Below are 12,334 nucleotides of genomic sequence, written 5' to 3' on the forward strand. Positions count from 1 at the left end.
TCACTTGAATAGTTGAGATATTGTTCTATAGTTTTGTAGTCATTACTTTGAGGGCCACATGATGTCATGTAGAGATGTTCCTTAATTTCCTAAACCATTTCTGTTACTAGAGCTGAAAAAATGGCCGATGTTTTGATTGATAGCCACCAGCACTATATTCCAATTCTTTGAGTCATTAGCTGTTTTTTTCCTATTGAACTATTTCTGTGTGATACATTCTCAGAAGTGAGTTGCTTGGACAGAAGAAGCAGAGTGCTCTCTTTATGGGACTTGTCTAGACTGCCATGTTGCATCGAGTGTTGTGTAGTACCACCAGCCACAAAAAGCCATGATTTAGGAAAGACTACTCTTTCAGCTGCTCTGGCCAGCTCAGTGCTAGTGGCTTCCTGAGTTTGTGTTAGAGAGGGCCTTACTCAATAGCCCTTTTAACAAGCTCCTTAGGGTATTTTCCCGAGGAGAGGATATATTAATTACAGCTGAGTTCACTGCTCCTGTGAAGGAAGGGGATTCTATGGGATGGGCTAGTAGGTTCCACCCTGCTTCTTTAAGGATGCAGCCGAGGAATTCTTTCAACATATAATTCATTTATTAATTACAAAGTAGATTTTTATTAAGGGAAAAGGGATTCTGTTGAGATATCAGAATAGCCCAGCTGCAGAGTTGGACTGCCTGGATCTGACTTCCAGCTCCCTGTTTACCTACTGTGTGACCTGGGCAAGGTGCTTGTTAGCATTCCTCATCTGTAAAATCATCATCACAGTCTAATCATCCCTGTCTCATGAGGTTTTTGAGAGAATCTGATTCTTTGTGTGAAGTGCTGAGCACAATATCTCGTACAGAATGAGCTCTGAGTCTTAGCTGTCAGCATTGTCTCATGGGAGGCCACTGATTTCTGTTTGCCCAGCTCCATGAATTGCTTGCTCACTGTAGCTCTTACACAGTTTTCCCGTGACCTTCAGAAGCACTCGTTGCTGTTACTAGGGTTAAGAGTAGGCTTTATTTTAGCGGCCCTTTCCGTGCTCCCTACTGTCTTACAGCAGCTTTGCCATCTGGGATGTATGGGAAGGGCTGACGACCTGTCTGGGAACTGGGCGCCACTTTGATTGCTCCTTTCATTCTGTCCTCTAGGTCTCTTGTCCTCACTTATTCTACTGTTCCTTTTTCTTAGCTGCATTCTTAGGATAATTTCATCAGAGATATCTTCCAGTTCAGAATTTCTCTCATCGGCTATGTGTAATGTTGAACCATTCCTTTTAGATAGTCCTTTTAGTATTTTCACATCTATTCAAAATGCCCTGTTTTTTTCTCATTTTTATTTTAGGTATTTATTTATTTTACACATTATGTGATCTGTTCAATGATTAGCTCAAAAAGAATTGCCGATTCTTTCTTTTAAAAAATATTTTTGTACTTTCAGCACGTATCTCATTATCAGGAGCCTTATTTGAGTTGTTAACTTCCAGAGTGATTTTGGATTTGATTTTCCTGGTGTGGTTCTATTTACAGACCTCTGTTGTTTTATTTAATTTTAAAACTTTTTTAAAAAAAGATCTTAAGCTTATTGGAAACTAGTGAGTACCTTATACAGAACTCTCACCACCATTGCCATTTGAGAATAGTATGCTGACATGATGTCCCTCACCTCTGAATGTCCAGACCTTTGTACCACTTTTGAACTTGGGAGCCCTTGAAACACACAGGGGACTGACTCACCATGGTTAGATAACTCAGCTGAGGTGCCCCTCCACCCCCAGTCTGGTCAGAGAAGGCTGAGCTTTCCTGCCTCTCCCTGCTTTGATGGATGGATTTTTCTTTTCCCTAGTTCACTTTGAGGTTATATAGCTCCTCAAGAATTCCACCTTCGGGAGGGTATCAAAGTTCCAACTCCCTTACCTATGAGTCATCTTCTCCTGTCCCTACAAGGGTGTTGAAACCCAAGTCCCGTGAGACTACCTCGTGAAGCCACCAGGGCTGTGGCCCTCGGCTCACATGCTTGCTGCCCTGGTGTTCTGTATTCCTTTCTTTCCTCTCGCAAGCCCACTGTGAGTGCCAGCCACACTTGCCCAGAACCTCTAAGAGTTTTGTGCTGGGTTGGAAGTCCTCCTTCACTTCATTTTGTACTGGGGAAGAAGGCAGGGGACCCCCTTCCAAATCCTGATTGCTTATTTGACCGTTCAATTCCAGAAACACTCAGGAACATCCTGTTATTCTACCTGTATCAGGTGCTATGAGGAACTGTGAAGGAAATATTAGACACCTGTCACAGTTCTGTGGGTTTTTTGTTATATAACCTTCTTAGAGCATTGTAGTTATACATAATATTGGGGTGCATTTTGATGTAATTGTAGATGTATGGAATAGAATTTGCTCCACTTGGATCCCTAGTACTTGCTCTTTCTCTCCTCTCCCTCTCTTTGTTCCCCTTCCTCTACTGTGCTTCATCCTATTGAGGTTTTTTAAATTGGTGCTTTATGGATTTACATAAAGGCGAAACTCATTGTGGTGTATTCATAGTGTAATGGGGTCAGTGTCACTCCCTAGTTCCTTCCCTTTCCTGTCCCTCCTCCCTCCCACTTTCTCTCTGCCATGGATCTCCCTTCTATTTTCATGGGATTCCTCACTCCCCTGTCTGCACCCCACTGTCATTTTGCTCTAGCTTCCCCATATAAGAGAAGACATTCAACCCTTGATTTTCTGGATCTGGCTTATTTCACTTAACATGATGTTTCCCAGTTCCATTCATTGACCAGCAAATTCCATAATTTCATTCCTTCTTTATTGCTGAGTAAAACTGTGTGTGTGTGTGTGTCCGTTTGTTCATCCATCCGTCCATCCCATTTTCTTTATCCATTCATCTATCAATGGGCTTCTGGACTGATCCAATAACATAGGTATTGGGAATTGCCTGTTAGACGTTGGTGTGCCTGTATTACTATAGTATACCAATTGTAGTTCCTTTATATAAATATTAAGGAGTGGGATAGCTGGGGCATGTGGTGGCCTTTCCTCGTCTTTTGAGGAACCACCACACTGCTCTCCAGAATGGTTGTACTGATTTGCAGTTTCACCAACAATGTTTGAGTGTATCTCTTGACAGTATTTATTATTTTATTCTTGACACTTATTCTAACAGGAGATAAAAATCTCAGTTTTGATTTGCATTTCTCTAATTGCTAGAAATGTTGAATATTTTTCCATGTATTTGTTGGCCATTTGTATGTCTTTGAGAAATGTCTGTTCTTTTGCCTGTTTATTGATTGAGTTATTTGTGTTTATGTGTGAAGCTTTTTTAGTTCTTTTTTTCTTTCTTTTGGGGAGTACCCAGGATTGAACTCAGGGCCACTCAACCACTGAGCCATATCCCCAGCCCTGTGGTTTTTGTTTGTTTGTTTGTTTTGTATTTTATTTAGAGAGGGTCTCACTCAATTGCTTAGTGCCTCGCTTTTGCTGAGGCTGGCTTTCAACTCATGATCCTCCTGCCTCAGCCTCTGGAGCTGCTGAGATTACAGGCATGCACCACCACGCCCGGTTTTTTATTTCTTTATATATTCTGAATATGAAATTCCTGTTGGAGGAGTAACTGGCAACGATCTTTTTCCATTCTGTAGGCTCTCTCTTCGTATTCTTATTAATCATTTTCTATGCTGTGCAGAGCTTTTTAATTTGACATCTTCCCACTTACTGATTCTTGGTTTTATTTCTGGAGCTTTAGGGGTCTTGTTAAGTAAGTTGGTGCTTAAAGATGCCATTGCTTCTGTTTGCCTTGGGAAGAGGGCTTTGGAAGCCCCTTCTTTGTTTTTCTGAAGGCACTCCCCTCACACACCAGGGATCTCAGCATGGCTTCTCATTTCCTACCTTGCCTGTGCTCTTCCAGCCATTTCTTGACTTTTTCCCAGATTCTGGAAGAGCATATACTGTTTAAAGCCAGGCAAAGCACCACCTTCTCTGGCTCATTCTCCCTGACCTTCCCAAGCAGGGATTTTAGAGTCCTCTGTGTACATAGTTACCTTAGAAGGTAGATGTTATGATCAGCACACAGGATCAGACATGATATGTGAAGCTGGGCTTCCATGTTATGCTTTAATGGCACTGTTCTCAAGACAAGGGGTTAAGGGAGCCTTTGGTTTGAGGAGCTGTTTCTTCTCTTGATGCAAAACAGACCTTTGGTTGGATCGCAACAAACTCTGGTACAGGGAGTCAAGACTTCCACGGGTTTGCATTTTTCATTAGCGTGTCATTCAAGGAAATCCTGTCTTCAGGGTCATGGAACAGGCCTCTCTGTTTATCCTTCTGCAGAAGTAAAAAATTTGAAGCATCTAATAATGCATCTAAAGATAAACTTGTGTTTGAGGCCATTCTTTAAAGCTTTACAGGAGGAGGATTTTGAATGTAGCTTTTTTATAAATATTTTCAAAGTTTTGTGATAGCCTTTATCCCAACATGGATCGTGGAAAGTGAGGGGTTCCTACAGACTAACTATTAAAGGCAGTTGAGGAACTAGGAATGCAAACTGGCATTCAAAGACTACTTTCTCTGCACTTAATAAAGAAGTATTTTTCATCCCAAGCATTTAGAACCATGTTTAACTTATCTAGAATCCCACATGTGTTGTTTTGTTTTTTTGTTGAACTGGGAATTGAACTCATGGGTGCTCAATCTCTGAGCTACATCTCCAGCCCCTTTTTAATTTTGAGACAGGGTCCCACTAAATTACTGAGGCTGGCATCCTCCTGCCTTAGCCTCCTGAGGTACTGGGATTATAGGTGTGTATCACTGTGCCTGGCACATGTGCTGTTTGTGGTTTTTTTTGTTGGTTTGTTTGTTTTTGTTGTTGTTTTTTTTAAGCTGTGCTAGAAACCTGGACTATCTATAAAATAATTTTTTTTTCTTACATACTTGTAATAGCAAAGGAAAAAAAGTATGCATAGTTTGCATTGTCCATGTGTAGCAGTTACTTTCACTTAAGTTTTTGTAGTAATTATAAAGTTCATTTATCTTTTTTTCTTTTCTATATGTTAACCCTATTTGTTTCATTCATCCTGTGAGTAAGTATTTTGTGTAGACAGTATTAAGAATTGTGAGTTGTTGCGGGTGGAGAGTCAACTCTCAGCCATAGAACTAATAGAGAACAAAATAAGGACAAGGAGGGAGATGCCTTGACCATATCCTGATCCCTAGAGAACCCCCCATCCCAGGTCCTTTGGCCTCCTTCCATCTGAGCACACACATTATTTGCATGAATTCTTGAGATTTTTATACTGTGTCAGATTCTTTCTGTAGGTTGACCAGATAATCCCTCAAGTGGAAGTTTCTCCAGGCAATTATCGGCCTCTAATTAAGCTAGATTAAAATGGATAGTCCTATGTTTAGGGTCTTCCTGGCCATGCTTCCTTACAGTTAGGGTGCCCAGGTTCCCCCAAGCCTCCCACCACACTACACCTCTTTCTAGTCCTTCTCAAACTTCCCCCCTGGAGGTGGAGTTGGATTTTATGGTGTGGGAAGAGCATATAGGCAGAAACACCCTTGAAAACTGCATAGGAAGCTTCCATTTTGGCGACTAACATGTCAGGGTAATATGTTTTCTCTCTGGAATGTATTTGTTCCTGGAGCACCAAAGTGATTGGCTTGTGTTTAGGGGCTGTGGTGTCAGATGTGCGCACACACAGTCATGTGTACACACACGTGAAACTAGAATCACTTTCTGGGTGGTAAGATCTTGAAACACGAGAAGGTGTGCCAGGACCTGGCACAGGATGTGCCTGCCCCCATCCTCTTCCACAGTCTGACCGGCACAGCCTCCTCTCCGAGGTCTGGAGGTAGAGATGCCCACACCTTTCCCCTAGTGATTACTCTTCAGAGCTTTCAAACAGTGTATTTGGATCATTCTGGGCTGTATCTCCTTCATCCCTTCCTTTTGGGTACTGGGGCTTGAACCCAGGGCCTCCCGCATGCTAGGCAAGCGTTTTACCACTGAACCACACACCCAGCCTCTGGACTACATTTCTGCATGAAGTTCCTTACAGAGTAGGAAACCTTAAGAGATCTTGAAATTTCCTGGAAGTATTGTGTATTGTCTTGAGAGGAAGAAAGCTTTATGAACCGCAATTGTGTTTACCTTTGAGTTGCTGTAAAACTATTTTCCCCTCCAGACTGGAGCCTTGGAAAGGACACTCTGTTCATCCTGCAGCCGTGCAGGCCTCGGTGTCCTCCATCTGCACCATAGAGCCCAGGTTGGAGAGGACAGCCCAGCAACTGCCCCCTCCCTACGGGGCTCTTGAGCTGAGGAACCTGCATGCAGTTCCAGCTGCATCCCGACAGGGAAAGCCCAGGAGCAAAGTCAGCCCTGGGTTTGGTCCTCTGCTAGACCGTCCAGACTGCGTGAACTAGGGAAGTCATTCACCCCCGTAAGAGTCTAGTCTCTGCTTTTGTTTTAATAATACACACATTTAGATTATATCATCCATAAGGTCTCCTCAACTCTGTGATTTACTGAAAGGAGATGAGCTTTGCCATTGAGAGCAGAAAAGTGTCGGATTCGGCCGAGACCCGTGGTTGGCACAGAGGTTGGTTGAACCGCAGGGCGTGTGAGAGGAGATGGCCCACTCCTGTTGGCACAAAGCTCGAGGACTGGCAGCCCAGAGAGGGGCTCCACCAGACTGATGGTGAGAAGGTGCCCTGCAGTAAACCCTCCTCAGGTTCTACTCAGACCTGATGATTTCATTACACGCCTCGCAGTGGGAAGACCTCGTGGTGTCAGAATCAGCGGGACACATTCAGAGTACCTACTGAAGGGAAAGAAGAAAATAGATCCTTAGTGTTTTTTAACTTCCCTGACTGGACAGTGTATAAGTGTTTTGTTTTTCTTTCTCCTTTTCTGAAGGCGGGTGGGGGGTGGTTCGGTATCTTCTATCAATTATCCCACAGCTATTTTTTTAACACAATAACTTTATTTTCTGTGTTTATTTATTTATGTGGCACTGGGGATCGAACCCAGTGCCTTATACATGCTATGCAAACACTCTACCACTGAGCCACAACCCCAGGCCCCGCAGCTGTTTTTGAAGAGAGAGGATCACTTGTAACTGTTGTAATCCATAGGGTGACCATTGCGGATGGATCAATGCAGTTAATTTGAAAGCCTGAATATTTCTTTATCTTCACAAGAAGCATCCAGAAATCATACAGTGTGCCTATATATGTGCGATTGGTTGCCCTGAGGTCTAATCCAACATCATGGAAATGCAAAGACCCCGTCCCCCATCCATTGTAAGAAACTCCAACCTGTAGCCATCACAGTGAGTGCACACTGCATAGCTAATCATCCAGCAAGCGTGACTCCGTGGTGATGGTTCGCTGGGTTGGATATTAAAACGGCACTTCTAATCGGCATTGATGTCGTTTGAAGGTTTGTGTAGTCATAACACCCACAAGGGCATCGTGGAGCGGCGCCCTGCTTTTTCTGCTTTGTGCGTCCGTCTCTTCCCCGGGGGTGGGTTGCAGCCTTGAGAGGCCTTGCCTCCTGCCAGTCCATTGTCATTTCACCAAAGAGGACTGGCAGGGGTTTAAAGTGAATTTTAAGCACTTAAGTGTCTACTTTGAGGTTTTCTTTCCACAGCAGTAACTCATGAGAAATTACTTCAGTTTATTAGCTGAAATGAAAGGGGACAGATTTAAAAGGAGTGGAAAGTAGAATGTTTGAAGCTTGTTGGGAGCAAATAAAGACTTTGGGGGGAAATCCCGGGGGAGATTCTCTCATACTTGGTAATCCCAGGGCATGAAGCGGAAAGTCCTGCCCATCTAGCACTGAGTCAACACTCTAGTTCCCTGAATCATAGGCAGATTGTTACTTCTTAAATCAGCTCGGGTCATGAATTCTGTAAACCATACTCTGGGGATATTTTTTTTTCTTACTTTTAGAGAGGTCCCTTCCTATTCCCAACCCTCAAAATATTAAAAAAAATTTATATATATATATATAATTAATTTTAAGCAGAGAGACAAATGCCCTTCTAGAATTTATATTTGGAATTGACCAGGAAGGAGGAGAGGAGAGACATGGGAACTGAGGCAAGGACATTTCTTAATGTTTTGGTGGAAATCAGCAGGTCGGTCAGCAACACATGTATAAATACAAACCACTGCATTGGAAATATAAAAGAACTACAAGTCAGATAGTTATGTGTGGAGATGAATTCTGAGAACTAGTGAGTGCTACTTACTGAGCACCTACTGTGTACCCAGCATTTGCTGCATCTCTGATCCTCCCACTCACCCTGTTAAATAGTAGACTGAAGATTCCTAACCCTAGAGGGATTAAGAGATGTGAACCTACTCACACAGCCATTCAGAGGCAGATTGAATCGTATGAACATGTGAACATGGTCTGTGTCCTCGGAGCTCTGGTCTCTGTCTTGTTTCCAAGTACTGACATGAAACAACTGGAAAGGAGTGAAGGGTGGGATCTTGTGTTCAGATCCATCTTTGGGACTTGAGCCCAGTGGAGGTGAGGAACTGGCAGCTGGGTGTTCGTACAGCTCATTGGAGCAGACAAGAGTATGGCTGGCTGTTATTAAATATGCCGGGGTAGTGGGCAAAGTCAGGGACTGTCCTTGGCACAACTTCCTGGGCCCCCCACTTCACAGAGGAGGTAGATGCTGGAGTGACTGATGGACATTGGCTTCCTCCACCAGCCGAGTGTATTACAGGCCCTAATAGTCCATCTTGGAACTCTTGCCCTTGAACAGCTGCCCAGGTAGATGACAGAGGACCTTGTGAGACTGGGCCAGGCATCGGGGACTGACATGGACCCTGGGCAACTGGAGTACCTAAAATAGTGTCCCCTTAGGCCCTGCTGATCGGTCCTATCCTTGTTACTGGGGAAAGGTGAGTTTGGCTCAGTCGGGGCATTTGATAGGAAAAGCGAGACTCTAAATTGTTATTTTAAATCTCCCAACTTTTTAAATGTTTGTAAGCCAATAAAAATTTATAAAAGGTACCATGCAAACAAGAGAATTTGAACTGTGTATATTCATTCACATTCTCCAATGGAAAGAATAGATTCTTTTTTTTCTTCCAGCCTTTTTGTTTGTTTGTTTGTTTTTGGTACTAGGGATTCAACCCAAGGGCACTTACCAACAGAGCCACATCCACAGCCCTTTTTATTTTTTTATTTTGAGACAGGGTTTCACTAAATTTATCAGGGCCACACTAAGTTGCTTAGACTGGCCTTGAACTTTATTCTCCTGCCTCAGCCAACTGAGCCCTGGGATTGCAGGCACGTGCCACCACACATGGCTAATAACAGATTTTCTTGAATGTCATGATCCAGGTTTGTATTATCCAAAGTGTATTACATAAAGGACTGGCTTTAAGATTACTTGGCACTTCTAAAAAGGATAGAGATGAGCAACTGGTGCTTTTGAGGTCAAATAAATTTGTGAAATAGTGTGATACATAGGTTTAGACTTTTGAATCTCTCAGGCTTTTAATACTTGAATGCCCTATGAGTCTTTCATTGGGGATATAGTGTGGAGCATTTTCCAAAGTTATTGGAAACAGGAATTTTTGCAACATTCATTCAGCTATTTGCGCTCAGATTTTGGGAAATACTAATCTAAGTTAATACAGTGCCCTCTGCATTCTCAGGTTCTGTGTACATGGATTGAAAATGTTAGAGTAAAAATCTATCCTGAAAATGTACACTTTTGGGGTCATTATTCCCTAAACAGTACAGCATTACAACTGTTTACATAGCATGCACATTGTGTTATGTATTATAAGCAATCTAGAGACTTAGGATGTGCACAGGTTTATTCAAGTACTCCACCATTTGAGTATCCTCAGGGTGTTCCCCCATTGCTACCAAAAGATGACTGTTGTTCTCAAAATTAAGGGTATTCTAATTATATGAAAGGCTTAACACTAGCCTTACGAGAGCTACCAGACCAAAGCCTGTGGAATGAAATATTGATCACAAAGTAATGCTCCTCATGCCCAATCCTCCGGAGTAGTACCTTGTGAAACCTTAGCTAGATTCTCTGTCACTCATTGTAGCTGGACTGTGACTGGTCTTGAACCTCTTGGTATTCTTAGTGGGCCTGGTCATTGGACAGTTGGAGGCTATTTGTTCATGTACAAGAGGTGGAGTGATTTGGAGGATCCCTGGGACATGTCACTTGACATTGTTCTAGGTGGTACCAGAATAGCTCAGAGAGGAAGAATCTTTCTCAAATGTGCACATTGTGGCTACTGCACTGGGCCCTCCTGGATCTCCCCAAGTGTCATGCTATGAAGAAGTATTCATGTATATGAGCATTTTGTGTCCAGCTACCTAATGTGGTTAGGGTGACTGTCACTGAGGCCAGGGATCTCTCTGCATTCCTCAGCTCTGGGATAGAGTACTCCCAGGATATTTATTAAATGCATGAATTTGTAGAGTTAGGGTGGAAGTTTTCCACATGGTCTGTCAGTGCACACCCATTTCAAGTTAGTTTAGGATACCAGGAACCTGATTTCATGAGCCAGGGGCCTAGAGAGGAACCCTGCCCTTTACTAAATGACTTGTACGCAAAACCTAGAATCTTGGGAAGAAAACCTCTCCCAAGTGCTCAGGTGCATCTTGAAGAACCAGAGTATAATTTCAGAGATTGGATTTGTTTAAAAAAAAAAAACTTGAAACCACGAAGATTTACCTTTATGGAGACAACACTCAGTGGGTATTAATAATGTTTGTGAATGTTTGTGGGCAGATACCTCATTCCATGTTCTCTTATATTCCTGAGGTCTGGGGACATTTCCTTCTGCTCAGGTGTTCTGTCTGAATTGGCCATCCTCAGGGAGTTTTATTTGAAGGGTTGCATGTTAAGAACTGGTGTGTGTATGTCTGGCTAGCTGGCTGGCTTAGGGCAGGGGCAGTCCACACCAGCCATTGAACCCTTTTAAGATCCTATTCTTGGAGTTAGCCATTATCCTAAATTGCACTGAAATGTAATTTGCAGGAGAATTAGTTAGATCTTTGTGACATTTACTTAAGACTTTTTGTCAGTATTAGGACTTAGGAACATCATGAATTATTAATACACTAAAAAAAATTTCAGTGGCTACTACTACTTTATAATCATGTTTAAAAGCACATATATGCAAATTGAAAGCATCTTTATTAAAAGCAACTTTTTTGTTACTTGACATCCATTCTGAAAATTAGGTTTTCATAATAAATGCTTTTAGTTGTAGAAGCAGAAAAACTGCCTGCTAAGCTGATTTTCAACAACAGGCATGTATAAGAAGCAGATCAGAATGATGTAATGCTGTGCAGAGGCTGATGTGTGCTCATATAGAATAAAATGTGCAGGATGATTTGCAGCCTGATATTAAGTGAAAAAGACAAAGTACAGACTGCATGTAAAACTTTGATTAATTACATAAAGGACCTGTACATGAACAAACATAAATCAACAAAAGGATCCACTCCAGGGCCTAAAGCATGCTAGGCACTGCTCTACCACAGAGCTTACCCCAGTCCCAAATTGTTTTTGTTTCCTTTTAGTATTGTATTATCTGTAAGGTTGTAGGACACCTGTGAATGAAATCAGTTTTAAAAAATTACATTTTGATTCAGGAGATAAATGTCAAGACAACATTTATTACCCTTGTGGGCTTTAAAAAAAATGTTGCTTCACCTTTCTAGAGAGCCTTAATTTCCTTGGAAAGCAAAGATGGTGGTAATATTTGGGCAGCTGGGAAAATCAGAAGTGATTTTTTTTAAAGGTGACAAGAAAAAATAAACAATTGTTCTACTTTTGAATAATGTTAATGCCATTTATGTCACCTGTTTTCTAAATTTAAGGTTAGTAGACTGGTTGCTACTGCTAAGAAAAACTGTTGGCATCCTTTTAAACACTGAACAGTGCTCTTGTCTGCTTGGCCTGCAGACAGCTTCTGGGCTGTTTTGCCAAAGTCTTAGTCCACCTTCATATTGTACTGAGCTGGAGGATAGTCAGAAACTATTCTTTGAATTACTCTGCATATATGGAGCCAGATGTTTTATCTTCAGGATTTTTCTCTGAAATATGTAACAATAAATATTGAAGAAAAGTAAAACTTACAGGACTGGGATTATAGGACAGTGGTATAGCAGCTGCCTAGCAGATGCAAGGCTCCAGGTTCAATTTGCACCAAAAGGAAAATTAAAGTAAAATTTCATATTTGTTAACAGAACAGTGATTTTCAAACTTTTGAGCTGCATGTCATTTGGAACCCTTTTAAGCATGCATTCCATCTTCCCTCTCTCTCACACACATTCTCTGTGCTAATACTGTTTGTTTACGTAACATAA

The 12,334-nt window shown here is 42.0% G+C and overlaps 1 protein-coding gene and 1 non-coding gene across 2 annotated transcripts in view; one reads left to right on the top strand and one right to left on the bottom strand.

The window, feature by feature from the left end:
* LOC143388093 (arf-GAP with SH3 domain, ANK repeat and PH domain-containing protein 1-like) overlaps positions 1 to 12,334 on the top strand; it is a 204,961-nt gene that overhangs the window by 87,995 nt on the left and 104,632 nt on the right. The window lies entirely within an intron of this gene.
* Positions 5,916 to 5,985, bottom strand: Trnaa-agc (transfer RNA alanine (anticodon AGC)). Its single transcript has one exon. It is a non-coding gene; the product is annotated as a tRNA-Ala (tRNA).

Source organism: Callospermophilus lateralis, unplaced genomic scaffold (genome assembly GCF_048772815.1).
Source record: "Callospermophilus lateralis isolate mCalLat2 unplaced genomic scaffold, mCalLat2.hap1 Scaffold_52, whole genome shotgun sequence".
In the NCBI taxonomy this organism is placed as follows: domain Eukaryota; kingdom Metazoa; phylum Chordata; class Mammalia; order Rodentia; family Sciuridae; genus Callospermophilus; species Callospermophilus lateralis.